At 32.8% G+C, this 15,134-nt stretch overlaps 1 protein-coding gene and 1 pseudogene across 4 annotated transcripts in view; one reads left to right on the top strand and one right to left on the bottom strand.

Moving 5' to 3' along the window:
• LOC107144218 (zinc finger protein Y-linked) overlaps positions 1–15,134 on the bottom strand; it is a 65,460-nt gene that overhangs the window by 40,316 nt on the left and 10,010 nt on the right. The window lies entirely within an intron of this gene.
• Positions 6,233–7,962, top strand: LOC107144119 (annotated as a pseudogene).

Genomic DNA, 15,134 nt, shown 5'->3' with positions numbered 1-15,134 from the left:
TAGAAACAAACTTTTTTTTTTTTTTTTTTTTTTTGGTGAACGAGGCATACTTGTTTCTTGTTATGCATCAAATTTTTGTAGGTGTGACAAGTACCTAACAAAAATAATTTAGAAGAGGAAAGACTTATTCTGGCTTCATTTTGGAAGTTTATTAAAGTTTATTCTTAACTGGCTCATTTGCTCTGGGCATGAGATGAGGCAGATAATGGTAGGGAAAAAACTGCTCAATTCATGGCACCAGGGAAACAGAGGAAGAGACAAAGGGACAAGACTTAGTACCCTAAAGCATGCTCCTAGTGAAATATATCCTCCATCCATGTTCAACCTGCCTATAGTTTGAATCTCATTCCAGGAGCACATTCATTTATCGTTACAAGAAAAAATAAATAAATATTAAGGATTAGGCCAGGTGCAGTGACACATGTCTCAGCCATTTAGAAAGCTGAAGCATAAGGATCACCTTAGTCCTCAAGTTCCTGGTCAGCCTAAGCAACAGTCAAGTCTTCTCTCATGAGTAAATAAATAAAACTGTAGGGAGGCATAAAATAATGAAAACTAAATACAATTAAAGAAATTAAAAGGTACTATTTAAAAAGAATATACAAAGTAGACTAACTGCTTTCACTTCAAATATTAGTAGGACTCATATAAGAAATACAGGAAAACAAAACAAAGATGACACAGATTCAAAAACCCACAGTGAATATTTTAAATTTCTTTATGTTTTTATATTCAAAATTGGCCATTATAAAAATTGAGACAAAGTAAACTTATTAAGTAGAATCAAGCAGAAATATGAGAAATTAAAAAATCAAAAGGCTAGGCTGGGGTTGTGACATGGTGGTAGAGTGCTTGCCTTGCATGTGTGGATTTGATCCTCACTACCACATAAAAATAAATAAATACAAAAAGGGTATTGTGTCCATCTATAACTAAAAAGGAAAAAAAAATCAAGAAAATAGCACCTTTAATTTAAAATTGAGTATGCTAACCAATTCATTCAAAGTGCTGTTGTCCTTAATGTGAGAACTAGCCCTACCATTCATATGGTAAAAATAAAAAAAAAATTAAAAAAATAGAAACTGTCATTTATAACTATGACAAAATCATAAATTTAAACAAAATAACAGAACAACAATTAGAATTATGAACATAAAATTAACTTCAAAAAAATTAAGATATATAAGTAGATTAAAGAAAAAAGTTTATGATTTTCTCAATTTAACATTCATTCCTAATAAAAACTTGTAGTGAAATAGGAACAAAGAGAAAACTTTTCCTTATAGTTATTTAAAAAAAAAAATCTTAAAAGCTCAATGGCATAGCTTATAAATTCAATCCAGTACTAAAAGAAAAATTAAAAATACGCCCTAAAATTTTTTTGTTCAAAAAAAATTTAAAACCTATATAAATGGGAAGCCATCCTGTGCTTATGGGCTGAAAAATTAATATTAACTCTGTAATGCAGTCTACGCATCCTTAATGTAAAAATCAGAAACTTAAAATCTAAAATTTTTCAACACAGACATGAAACTTTAAGTGTAAAATCCTACAATGCACCACCCATGAAGTGTCAAAATCACAATGATGGACTAAAAATAATGTATAAAATTAGTTTTAGGCTGTGTGTGTGTATAAAATAAATTTCATATCTAGACTTGAGTCCCATATCTAAAATACATTATGAATATTCAACCAATTTCAACACTTCAAACTTTCATATGAAAAAAATGACTCCTAAAAGTAGAATTATCAAATGATAAAATTTAATAATCCTATTTTTGGATACTACTATGGTCCAAACATTTGTCTCTCAGAATACATGTGTTGAAATCTCAATTTCCAAGGTCATACGTTAATGGTATTTGGAGGCAGGACCTTTGGAAGATGATGTCTTAAGGGCTCCGCTCTCCTTAATATATTAATTGATTTTTATGTGAATTTGTTGTAAGAGAAGTTTTCTCTCATTTGATCTGGTTTGATATGATACCCTCCACCATGCCAATTATGGCAAGAAGGCCTTTACCACATGCTGAACAGATTCTGGCAGCATGTCTTTCAATTTCCTACTGTTTTCATAAACAAGAGCTAAATAAACCTCCATTCTCTACAGATTACTTAGCCTCAGAATTTTATTACAGCAATAAAAAATAAAGTAAGAGAGGCTGGGGTTGTGGCTCAGCAGTAGATGCTCGTCCAGCACGTGTGAGGCCCTGGGTTTGATCCTCAGTATCACATTAAAAATAAGTAGATAAATAAATAAATAATACATAAATAAAGGGGCATTGAGTCCAAATACAACTAAAAAATTAAAAAAGAAAAAAAGAAAGAAATGCATATACCCCAAGACAGAGTACAGAGATATTTCCATCCTATGTCCACAGCAGCACTAGTCACAATAACCAAGAGGTAGAAGTACTCAAATGTCCCTTGATGAATAAACAGAAAGAAAATGTATATCCTATTTGTAATATATATATATATATATATATATATATATATATATGGATTCATTTATATCAATAATCTGTAGATGTCAAATTTATAGAAACAAAAACAGAAGAATGGTTACCAGGGGCTTAGAAAAGAAGAAATGGGGACTTGTTTAATGGTCATAATTAAAAATATAGAGACTGCAAAATGTGAAAAGAGGCAGATGAACTTGGAAACTTGGAACTGAATGATAGTAATGCAATGAACACTAGTAAATAACTAAAGGTGCCCATTTATTTAATAAGACTAACTGGAAACCCAGATTTCATCCCTCCATCTGTGCCAAGACATTTCTCTTATCTTCTACTTTTCTATTCCACATTATGTAATACTTCTCCTCCTTGCTATCATGGTGTCATGCTGGCTCCTGCCAGCAATAACAAATTGTCTTATCGCCTTTACTTCCACAGTGTCTCTAGAAGCAACCAAAGAAGCGGAACTTCCATGCTGACTCAAGGGTAATGAAAGGTCCTGCCCTCCCTCTCTGTGGTGTCAATGAAGGCTAAATAAAAGTAAGTAAATAGTAAAACTCAAATTCAAATAATATAAATCTAAATATAATAAAAAAGAACAAAATAACAAATGAAAATAAATCAGCATTCCATCAAAGGATATACTGATAAAACCTGAACTTTTTATTTATACTGATAAAACCTGAACTTTTATCAGTACGACTGAGTGGTAGCAAGGCACCACTCCACAGCACTCCCACTATGGTATCAGTGGAGACATGGAGATTGGACTTATATTCCCAAACAGTGGTAACAAGGCATTCACCATCTCAGTATCAATGGAAGGCACCAGTGACTAATTCCTTACCAGATAAAAATCAAGTTTTACTAGGAAACCACTAAAATAGAAAATTTACAATGTTCTGGTATTTTCTGTGTATCTTATATTACTATATCATATATCCCACTTGTCCAGATTTCAGATAAAAGTAATTACATAAAAAATAAAGAAAATATTCAACTTTAATAAATAATCAACAAATCTAATGTTAAGACACAGGTTGCATTTAATAGATTTTTAGGTAGATATAACAAATATTCTTCAATGAGTGAGTATAAGCACACTTGAAATAAACCTTCAGAAATAAAAGATTTTGTACTAAGTATCCATAGAACGAAATTAAATTTTAGTGCTAAAAAAATACAATAGGAAAACAAAACAATAGTGAGACAATAAAAGAATTGGCATAAAACCCAAGTTTAAAGATCACACACACACACACACACACACACACACACACACCAAAAAAATCACATAGTTTGAGAAAAAGTGGACTGAAAAATGAAAGGGAACAAAAATATCCAATATTTAAGTTGTTAAGATATTAGAATACAAGAAAGAGAAAAGTATTTGAGGAAATGATGACTAAAATTTCCCCAAATCTGATGCAATCATAAACTTTTAAAGAAACTCAAATTCAAATAATATAAATCTAAAGAAGTCCACACTAAAACACATGGTTAAGTGTCTCAAAGTTAAAGAAATATTATTTAAAGCAGTTTAAGAAAAACAACAATTTAAAAAGCAGGTTATTCTTCACAAATTGAAAAAGAATGAAGTGATACAACACTGCAAATTGGATAAGGTTCACAATATCTAAATAGTGGTGGCTAGCACTTACCTCCACAAAGAAGAACCAAAGTTTTAGGAGTTTACATACATTTTGAGGTAAATGACCATGAAGAGCACTGGAAATCAGCATGAGAGAGACTGGAACCTTATAATAAGACTCAACTAGGATGACAGCATAGAAAGAGAACTAAAAATACCCCATCATCTATCACTCTGGCTCTTAGCCAGGGAAGGAGTTTCCCCTTTTTTATAAGATTGAACATAAGAATACCTGCAAACTCTACCAAGTGAGGATTCTGCCAATTATTGGAGAGTTTCACATTCCTCAAAGGCATGCAGCTCATTTCCAGGAGTAACCTGGAACTGGAACAATATCTTTACTTTGGAAATGGATTTCATATTATTTCCTAGCAAATCCCTAGACTGTTATGGGCAAGAGTTATCATGAAAGTATGCTATTGTCCAAACTGATACTGCTCTAGGGTCTGAAACCCCTTCAGGTCTACTATATTGGCTACTATATTGGCTCAGAGAGTTACAACCCTGTGAACTCAGCATAACATAGCTACTGACCCCAGTACTATTGGGCGTCTGCACTGCAGGTGACAGACATTATGACAGGGAAGACATGACCTTGAGAGTCGGATCAGGGTACTTGTATTTTGAGATAAAAGGCATAGCCAGTGATACGTGGACTAGCCAACATTGGGACAGCAGATAGCTACCAACATGTTCCTTACTTAGGCATTTGTTGCTGAAAGGACTGAGTGAATGCCACATTTCCGATTGCTGTCCTGTATACAATTGAATGCCAGAGGGTCTAGATGTCCAGCTACAACCACTGCCTCTAAAAGGGCAGAGGAGGAAAACCCTGGTCCCAGCTAAAACCCCAGCTCCTCCAGCTCCTGAAGAGATACGGAAGAACACCATGATTCCAAATCTCATCCAATTTTCTTAATATATCTGAACTCATGATGCTGACAGGGTTAAGAAAGGGATTCTGTGTTTCCAATCACCACCTCTCTCCAAGGAACATTTAAGCCAGCACTAGTACTTAATCTGAGGGCAGATGCTTCAAGTTCCTTACTACCACAGGCTTTTTACCACTTCCAATAGTCTGTGCTATAACAAAGCTTGCATCAACAGGAACAGAAAAAAAACCTGCATCATCAAGACAGGGAAGCTATTACCACTGCTGAGAGCTTCACACCTGACTGAGCTGCCAGAATTCTGAACAATGAATAGCATGCAAAGACAGTGGGTCTTTGCCAGTATAATATGCACTGTGTCTCAGTCATTAATTACAGTTTAAAAAACTTTTTAAAAAACTACTAAAAAGCCCAAACTGAACTAATATCTCCATATACATCTTCAGGAAAAAGATACTATGAAGGCCACCCCATAAGTGGTAGATAAATGAAACACCAATGTGAAAATGCTAATTCAGGAGTATAATAAAGACAAAAAAAAAAAAAAAAGGAAAGCCTCCAGTATAACATAGTAACCCTCTAGAACATATTCCAAAGAAATGGACAAAATGCCTGATAAAGAAGTTCAAAATTGATTATGAAGCAGCTCAATGAGATTCAAGAAAATCCAGAGAGTTGAATAAAAACAGAATAACAATACATAAGAAATTAAACAAAAACAACAGGATCTCAAAAAACAACTGAACAGAAATCTTAGAAATGAGCTTACAAATAAGTCAATAAAGCCACAATGGACAACTTCAACAACAGACTTAATCAAACAGAACATAAATTTAAAACTGAAATCAAGACTTTTGAGCATCGCAAACGGTCAGGGCACCTCCATCACCCATGCTCTGACCTCTGTCAAGTTGAACCTATGGGAAGATGGTTTGAAGTTTTTATTAAGAGGAGAACCAGAAATGCTTCTGCCTCTTTTCAGGAACTGGAGGATAAGAAGGAGTTACCAGAGGAATCAGGAGATGAGGAATTGCATTGGAAGAGTTTCCCATACTTAAAACACTTGATCCAAAAGAATGGAAGAACCAATATCATTATGCAGTGCCTGGACTTGGCCATGTAAGATACAAAGCTACACAGAGACAGATCAAAGCAGCTCGAGAATGTTCTGCTCTCCACTGTAGAGAATGGATATTGAGGTCAGAGGAGAGAAAGCAATGGTCTTAAAACATCACCCACACAAATGGAAAGCAGAGGGTGAACCAATAAAAGAAGGAGACAGGGATTACTTACTTCACTTGTATAACTAAAGCTTAGGAAATGTTATCTGATCCAGTGAAAAGACAAGCATTTAACAGTGTAGATCCTACTTTTGATAACTCAGTTCCTTCTAAAAGTGAAGCAAAGGATAATTTCTTTGAAGTGTTTTCTCCAGTGTTTGAAAGGAATTCCAGATGATCAAATAATAAAAAAAAAATGTCCCTAAACTTGGTGATATGAATTCATCATTTGAAGATGTAGATGCATTTTATTCTTTCTGGTATAATTTTGACTCTTGGAGAGAATTTTCTTATTAGATGAAAAAGAAAAACAGAAGGCAGAATGTCGTGATGAGCGAAGATGGATTGAAAAGCAGAATAGAGCAACAAGGGCACAAAGAAAAAAAGAAGAAATGAACAGAATAAGAACATTAGTTGACAATGCCTATAGCTGTGATCCAAGGATAAAAAAAGTTAAGGAAGAATAAAAAGCCAAGAAAGAAACAGAAAAGAAAGCAAAAGCAGAAGTCAAATGGAAGGAACAAGAAGCTAAAGAAAAACAAAGTCAAGCTGAATTAGAAGTGGCTCGGTTTGCTAAGGAGAAAGAATAGGAGGAAGTTAGACAGCAAGTGATATGGGCAAAGAAGGAAAAAGATATCCAGAAAAAAGCTACTAAAAAAGAGAGGCAAAAACTTCGTAACTCATGCAAGACCTGGAATCACTTTTTCAGATGAGGCAGAATGGGATAAAATGATGGAAGAAGTGGAAAAACTTTGTGATCGCCTTGAAGTAGCAAGCTTACAGTGCTTGAAAGAAACACTCACATCATCTACAAAAGAAGTAGGAAAGGCTGCTCTGGAAAAACAGAAGAAATAAATGAACAAATTAGGAAAGAAAAAGAGGAAGCTGAGGCTTGTATTCAACAAGCATCGGAAAATGCAGAGAAATCAACTGGTGGAGGTGGAAGTAACAGTAAAAATTGGTCAGAAGATGATCTGTAATTGCTAATTAAAACTGAATATCTTCCCTGCTGGAACAATTCAAGATGGGAAGTTACTGCTAATTATATGAACATACATTCCTCTTCTGGCATCAAAAAAAAAAAAAAAAAATGCCAAAAATGTTACTGGCAAAGCAAACAGTCTTTGGAAACTTGACCCTCATCAAAAAAGTGACATAAACAAAAAAAGTTTTTAATAAATTTAAAAAAGAACATGGAGTGGTACCTCAAGCAGATAATGCAACACCTTCAGAACGATTTGAAGTTCCCTGCACAGATTTCAACCCTTGGACAGCAGAAGAACAGAAGCTTTTGGAAGAAGCTTTGAAAAACATACCCAGTCAATACACCTAAAAGATGGGAAAAAACAGCAGAAGCAGTTCCTGGCAGGACAAAGAAGGACTGCATGAAACGAATAAGGAGCTCGTCGATATGGTAAAAGCAAAGAAAGCTGTTCAAGAGCAAGGGTTAAATGCAAGTAGAGTCAAGAAATCACATAATGACAATCTTTATTGTGTGCATTTTTATAATATAACTGAAAATACTATATAAACTTTCATTTTAAGAATTATATTTATTGTATCAAAGTTCTCCTTCCAAAATAATTTTTCAGAGCACAAAGATCAACCGTTAAAATGATCATCAGGGCCTTATTCTTGTATGACGCAGTATTTGTTTCAAATTTCCAAATTCATTTTTGTATTTTCCTTTAAGGATCAGTAGTTTAAAACTTGCAAATTCTTAGTTTTATAAATATGTTTAAAATAAAAAAAGAAAGAAACAAGACTTTTCAAGAACCTAGTCAAACAATGAGTGAATGAAGATGGCATTCAAAATCTTCGGGTTACCATTAAATGATCAACTAGTGGCATTTTTAGAATACACAAAAGAAATGCATTCAACATAGAAAAGCTGTTCAATGCATTAGTAACTGAAAATTTCTGCATTCTTGGAAAAGTTATGAATGTGCGGTAATCGGAAGTCCCAAACAGACACATCAGGAATGATTTTTATTATGATATATTTCAGTTACACTGCCAAAAGTATAAGACAAAAAAGAATTCTGAAATATCAAAGAGAAAAATGCCAAGTCACATTCAAGGAAACTCCCATTAAGTTAATAATAAATAAATATCTTAACAGAAATTGTGTAAGGCCAGGAGAGAATAAAATCACAAATTCCTGAAATTTTAACTGCGAATCAGGAATACTATAGCTATTAAGGCTATCTTTCAAAAATGGGTAATAACTCCTGACTTTCTAAGTCAAAGAAACATTAAAGGTATTTGTCACTAACAGATGAGCTTTGCAAATGAAGCTAAAGGGAATTCTATATTAAAAGTAAAAGATAGGACGGGGGATGTGGCTCAAGCAGTAGGGTGCTTACCTGGCATGCGTGGGGTGCTGGGTTTGATCCTCAGCACCACATAAAAATAAAATAAAGATGTTGTGTCCACCGAAAACTAAAAAAATAAATATTAAAAATTCTCTCTTTCTCTCTCTTTAAAAAAAAAAAGTAAAAGATAACTATCATTATAAAATCCTGTGTCAGTATTAGTGGTACTAGAGGAACTGACACACACACAAGAAACAATCTTCTCAAAATAGTGAAATATCAAATTACAATGATTTATAAGAACAAATATTTAAACCAATCAGAGAAATGTGAACATGACAAATTCAATAAAAACGTACCAATAATAATCCTGAATGTAAATGGACTAAAATTCTCCAATTAAAAAATACAGCCTGGCAGAAATGAGTTTAAAAACAAAACAAAAAGACCAGTAAAGATACCAACAGACTGAAAGTGAAAGCGTGAAATATATATTCTAAGCTAAGAAAAAACAAAAGTGAGCAAGAACACTATATATTTTGTATGTGACAGAAGAGACCAAAACTTACAGAAGAGACAAAGAAGGTGCATGTGTGTACATATCTATGTTAATAAAATATATTATTGCAATAGAAATAGTTTTTTTAAATAAATATTTACTTTTTAGTTGTAGTTGGAAACAATATCTTTTATTTTATTTATTTTTACATGGTTTTGAGTCAAAAACCCAGGACCTAGGGCTTGCTAAAGTGACAACCCCAGACCTAGAAGCAAGTTTTTGAAAAGATAAAAACCAACAAACCTTTAGCTACAAAAACCGAGCAAGCAGGTTGGGTGATGGTACACACATGTAATCCCCGCAGTGGTTAAGGAGGTTGAGGCAGGAGGATCCTGAGTTCAAAGTCACCCTTAGCAACTTAGTAAGGCTAAACCATAAAATTTTGTTAAAGTTAACAGATTGGCAGTATGTATTAAGGATGAAGCCAAGTACATTATTCCATGAATGGGTTTCCAAAACAAGAGCAAGTGGATAGAACTGAGAATTACCATGCTAAGCTATATAAGCCAGTCCCAAGAAGTCAAGGTTGAATGTTTTCTCTGACATGGGCTAATCCAAAAAGTAATAAGGACTAACTTTAAAAAAAATTATATTCCATCCTTTTATAATCATTCCAAAATGAATCTAATATATAATAAAAGAACTGATAAAAAAAACAAAACACTGTCATCAATATAAGTAAACTGACAGTAAAGGGATGGATTCTGCAGAAAAGATAGAGAGAATAAGAGAAAGAACAGAGATGGAAAAAGAACATTATCAATCAGCATGCATGGATCACATGCAATTTTCCCTTATTTACCTGCCTCCCCCAAACCTTCCCAACCTCTAGTAATCACTATGCTATATTCAGGTTGTCTTTTTTAGTTTTCATATATATCAGGCAAACAACAGACAACAACAACAAAAAGAAGCAAAATGTAAATACAAGATAAAGCTGAACTCAGAACAAAATTAACAGAGAAAAGAGAAAACAAAAAATGATAGAGGTCAATCCTCTAAATGTGTATGTATTGAACAACAAAGTTTTAAAGTTAATTAAGAAAACAGTAAAAGAACAGTAAAGAAAAGTAGGCAAAAAATACTTTTAGATCGAAAATAAGAGATGAGTGTTCTAAATATTCTTTTTAGGTAGGTTAAAAATTCTAATGTTCATAGATATAATATAGGCTTCTCCTGGTGACTACCACAAAGGGTGAAGATACAGCCAATTTAAGCCAGTATAAGTGCACCAGCTAAGACATGAGCCAAGGTAAGCAGCTCCACATCCTAATAAAGACAGAGAAAAATTGCACAACAAGTTACACAGGGTGGGGAAGAAGGAGAGGTTCTCTCAGGGACAAACAAAGAAGATCAAGTGTTACAGGAAACCAATTGCATGAAAGCTAAAAAAGGCAGTAAAATGCCTTTAATGAATATCCTGACCATCATAAAATGATTATGGATCCACTGAATAAATAGCAAAACAGGACTGGTTTACTGACACCTGATTGTCAACAGACAACATAAGGTCCATGATTCTATTCTGGTTGCTTGTAGTAAGATCTTCCGCAAATTCTTTCAAGAGTTAATAGAAAAACCTTTGGTAAGATAGACGCTGCTAGTATAGGGCATTTCTCATTTACTGAGATCAAAAGTAAAGCATAATTGAGGACCCACAAAAACTGATGAAGGATATACAGAAAGTAAGAGAGTTTCTACAAATACCACAAACTATCAAACTTCTTTACATTAAGAGATAAATTTAATTAGCTCCACTGGCGGAAAATAATGAAAGCTTCAAGTGCTATCAGATCAGAGGTTTGCCTCCTAAGGACTTAAAACCTATTGAAACTAAGGGCGAGATTGCCAAAGGCTCAGAGTAGAAGACGAAGTAACAAAGTGGTAGAAGTAGCTTCTGCCAAACAAAGGAAAGTGCTAGAAGAATAGAAGTTCCTCTAGTGATTCCAGTAGCACTATTAATAGATATTACCAGTAAGTACCTGCCAAAATAATGGAAAAGGGCTGATTAAAGAAGATAGCAATGCATTACTACAAACTTTATGAAAATTACAAGTGAGAAAACTAAATAAAATAGACAAGTTCCACAAAGCCATAATTATTATAATAAGCTTAAGAAAAAAATAGGACATTTAAATATTCCTAAATATACCTAGTGGGGTGTTTTCCAAAACCAATAAACAAGTATTCAATTCTCTGGACACCAAATGATGTTCAAAAATTCAATTTAAGTTTACCATTGTCACACTCCACAGACTTACATATGCCCACTTAAGACACCAGTTTTAAACCCAGGACCACTGTAGACTAACAGACTGGCCATAAATTGGTTTTCTACTACTCCTCAAATCCAGTCATTTGCTAGAACAGTCATAACACAACCCAAGAAAATAAACAGCTTTGCTGATTTACTGAAAAATACAACTACAGGGCAGCCAAATGAAGGAGACTCATAAGATAAAGTATTGCAGGCCTGGGATTGGCACAGGGTTTTCATTCTTGTTTCTGGGCATTTTGCTTTCCCAGGCAGTCCTCCTGGAAGTTTTCCAAGAAAATCCAGCAATCTTTACAAAACTGGAAGCTTTCAAGGTTCCATTTTTTAAGAGTTTTTATAGAGCTCAAATTCTATTCTTCTAATCCCAAAGGTCAACGAGGGGGTGAAAATACTAGCACTCTAATTACTTGGTCCTTTGGTAACTAACCCCATCTAATGACTCTCTAGAAGTCCCAACCAACTTATTAACATAAATTCAGAGGAGCCTACCAATTGAGAAGACCGAGGCAGGAAAATTATCATATCTGAAGCCAGTTAGGATAAGGAAGACCCTGTCTCGAAATTACAAGTAACTCTTATGAATATGAATCTAAAATACTAGCAATTGGAATCTAGTATCATTTTTAAAAAAGCATTATACAGACCTAGCGGGATAAAAGACTAAGCTTAACTGCGTTCACTTCCCCTGATTTATTTGTGGAAGCCTTTGCCTACAACCCCCTCTATCAACAGGCCCATCTTTGAATGACTGTCCTTTAAATATTTAAGTTAAAAAGCTATTAAGCATTCCTTTATCCAATCAGTGTCCTTACAAAGAAAAAACAGGAATGCGCCCACACAGAAAAAGACCTGCTAACACAGCAAGATAGCTATCTGCAAATCAAGAAACCTTATGAAAAATCTGACACCTTAAACCTGAATTTTTTTGCTTTAAGAAAATACACTTATGAGGAATTTTGTTGTGAAATAACCAACAAAATAGTAAATCCCAAATTAATTAATGTACATCTGAAGAATATAATAAAAATCAAAAGCCACATATTCATGTAAATGGAAGTAGAAATACAGTCAAAAACTAACACCCATTCATGATTAAAAATATACAACAATAAAGAAAAACTCTATTAATATGTAATGGCAAAAGACTGGACACTTCCCTTCTAATATTAAATTAGGAAAAAAAATATTCTTGAACTTCTATCAACATTGTTTTGGAAATTCTAGGCAAATAGGTGAAAAATAATCAAGTAGACAAAAGTGAAATTTTAAAAAATCTAGATTTGAAAGAATGATGTAAATACATTGGACGATTAAAAAAATCTTACATACAGAAGAACATAAAGAATCCACTAAATTTCTTATCATAAACAATAACCAATAAACAAGTTCAGAAAGAATAAGAGGTAAATATTTTAAAAATCTAGGGTATTAGATGAAATGAGATATAGGCATGAATAGTGGTAATGGCTATATAACATTATAAATAATTTAAAAGTATTAAACTGTGCAACTGAAAATGGTTAAAATGGGATCTGGGAATGTAGTTCAGTGAAAAACTACTTGCCTAACATACAGGAGGTCCTATGTTCAATTCCAAATAGAAAAAGAATACACACACACACACCAAAAAAAAAAAAAAAAAAAAAAAAGGTTAAGATGGCAAATTGTTACTTGAATTTACTACAATTAAAAAAACAAAATATAAAAAATACATGTCTATGCATTAGCAATAGATGAATTTCAACATCAAAACTAACCAAGTAATTTTACTTAAAACAAACACTGGAAACAACCCAAATCCCACCCTCCTAAAAGTACAAAAACATATGCACCACACGTCTTTTTTTAAGAAAAATCTTAAAAAGATCTAAATAGTTGGAAAATATTCTATCTTCATGGATGAGAAAGCAACATTGTTTTAAATGACAATACTAATTGACCTAACAGATTAAACACAATAATCCCTGATTCCCGTGACAAAAATATTTTAAAATTTATAAGTAATTGCCAGGACTCAAAGGAAATCTTGAAAACAGAACAAAAGTGAATAAATACTCATGACTATGCATTTGTAAAGAAGTCTTATATATTACTGCAAATAATCAACAAAATAATAATGAACAAAAACAAAAATAGGTAAATCAAACATATCCAAATAAAAAACATTGTATTTTGAAGAAAACTATCAAGAAAATGAAACCAAATCACAGAATGGGAAAAGACATTTGCAAATCAAAACATGTGCAAAAGACTATCAAATGATATCTTCTAATTCAATACTAAACACATTTTATATAGGCAATGGAATAGCAGTTTTTCCAAAGAAAACATACTAATAACCAAAAGGCAAATTAAATATGCAGTGTATTGCACAAACAAAAAACTCCATGACATTACTGTTAATCAAGAAAATACAATCAGAATCACAATGGGTTTATAACTTCACACCCACAAAGCAACCAGGATGAAAGTAATAAAAAATGCTAAAAAACGCAAAAAGAAATCAGTGTTCTCAAAACTTCTGGAGTATAAATAGTACACTTAAGGAGTGTAACATAGTATACTTGCTTTGAAAAGTCTGGTAATTCTTCAAACAATTAAAAGTACTTACCATATGCCCAGGCAATTTGTTTTTTTAAAAAGTAAAAACAATCCGAATTTCCTTCAACGAGTGAATAAACAAGTAGTATGTCCATTCAATGAAATATTAGGTCATTAAAAGAAAATGCAAATTATTAAAATTAGGTCAATAATGAAATGATGACAGTCAATAACATCAAAGGGAGAGTGAAAGAATAAAATAAACAATTATACCAAGTAATTCACAATTTTTCATGAAATAGACACATTTTTGGAAGATACTAAACAAATTCAAACATTTCCAAAAAAGAACAGAAAATGATGGAGAGAGCTAGGAAGGAAAGAAAGAAGGAAGAATAAACACAAATTACCAGGCTTAGTTAATACCTTCTTGAATGAAATAATACTATATTCTACAAGCTCATTCAAAATATTGAAAAGGAAAGTATGACTCAATTCATATTAATTACCAAGTCAGTGTAATTCTCATACAAAAATAAACTAAGATGATAAAAATGGCAAACTATAGACTAATATTTCAAAAATAAGATACTCAAAACAATATACACTAAGGTTTATTCCAGGAATGAAACACTAGATTAACATTAATAGACTCAATTAAAATTAATTTTTAATACATCATGGTATATTAAAAACTCAAAATAGCAAAAAGCAAACAATCTAAATTCAGCCAATAATTTTTTTTTAAATTTACCAACAAGATTACTGATCCTTCTTCCAATATTTAACTTTCTGTATTCTAGTTGTTTTGGGTTTACTTTTTCAAACCCAGGGGCACTTAACCACTGAGCTACATCTTCAATCCTTTTAACTTTTTAAGATACGGTCTTGCTAAATTGCTGAAGATGTCTTTGAACTTATGCCCATGTCTCCTGGATGACTAGAATTACAGGCATGTGCCACCTTGTTAATGAAAGGATAGACTTGTATATTTGGTTTCTGCATCCAAACTGAACCAACCAACAGATTGAAGATACTTAAAAAAAAAAAAGTTGCAAACATACCAAACACAATTTTATTATGTTCATTATTCCCTAAACACAACAAAAATGACTATTTACAAATGCATTCACATTGTAGTAGTAAACAAGAGATGAT

This window comes from Marmota marmota, unplaced genomic scaffold (assembly GCF_001458135.2).
Source record: "Marmota marmota marmota unplaced genomic scaffold, marMar, whole genome shotgun sequence".
In the NCBI taxonomy this organism is placed as follows: Eukaryota; Metazoa; Chordata; class Mammalia; order Rodentia; family Sciuridae; genus Marmota; species Marmota marmota.
This window is presented reverse-complemented; position numbering and strand designations above follow the sequence as displayed.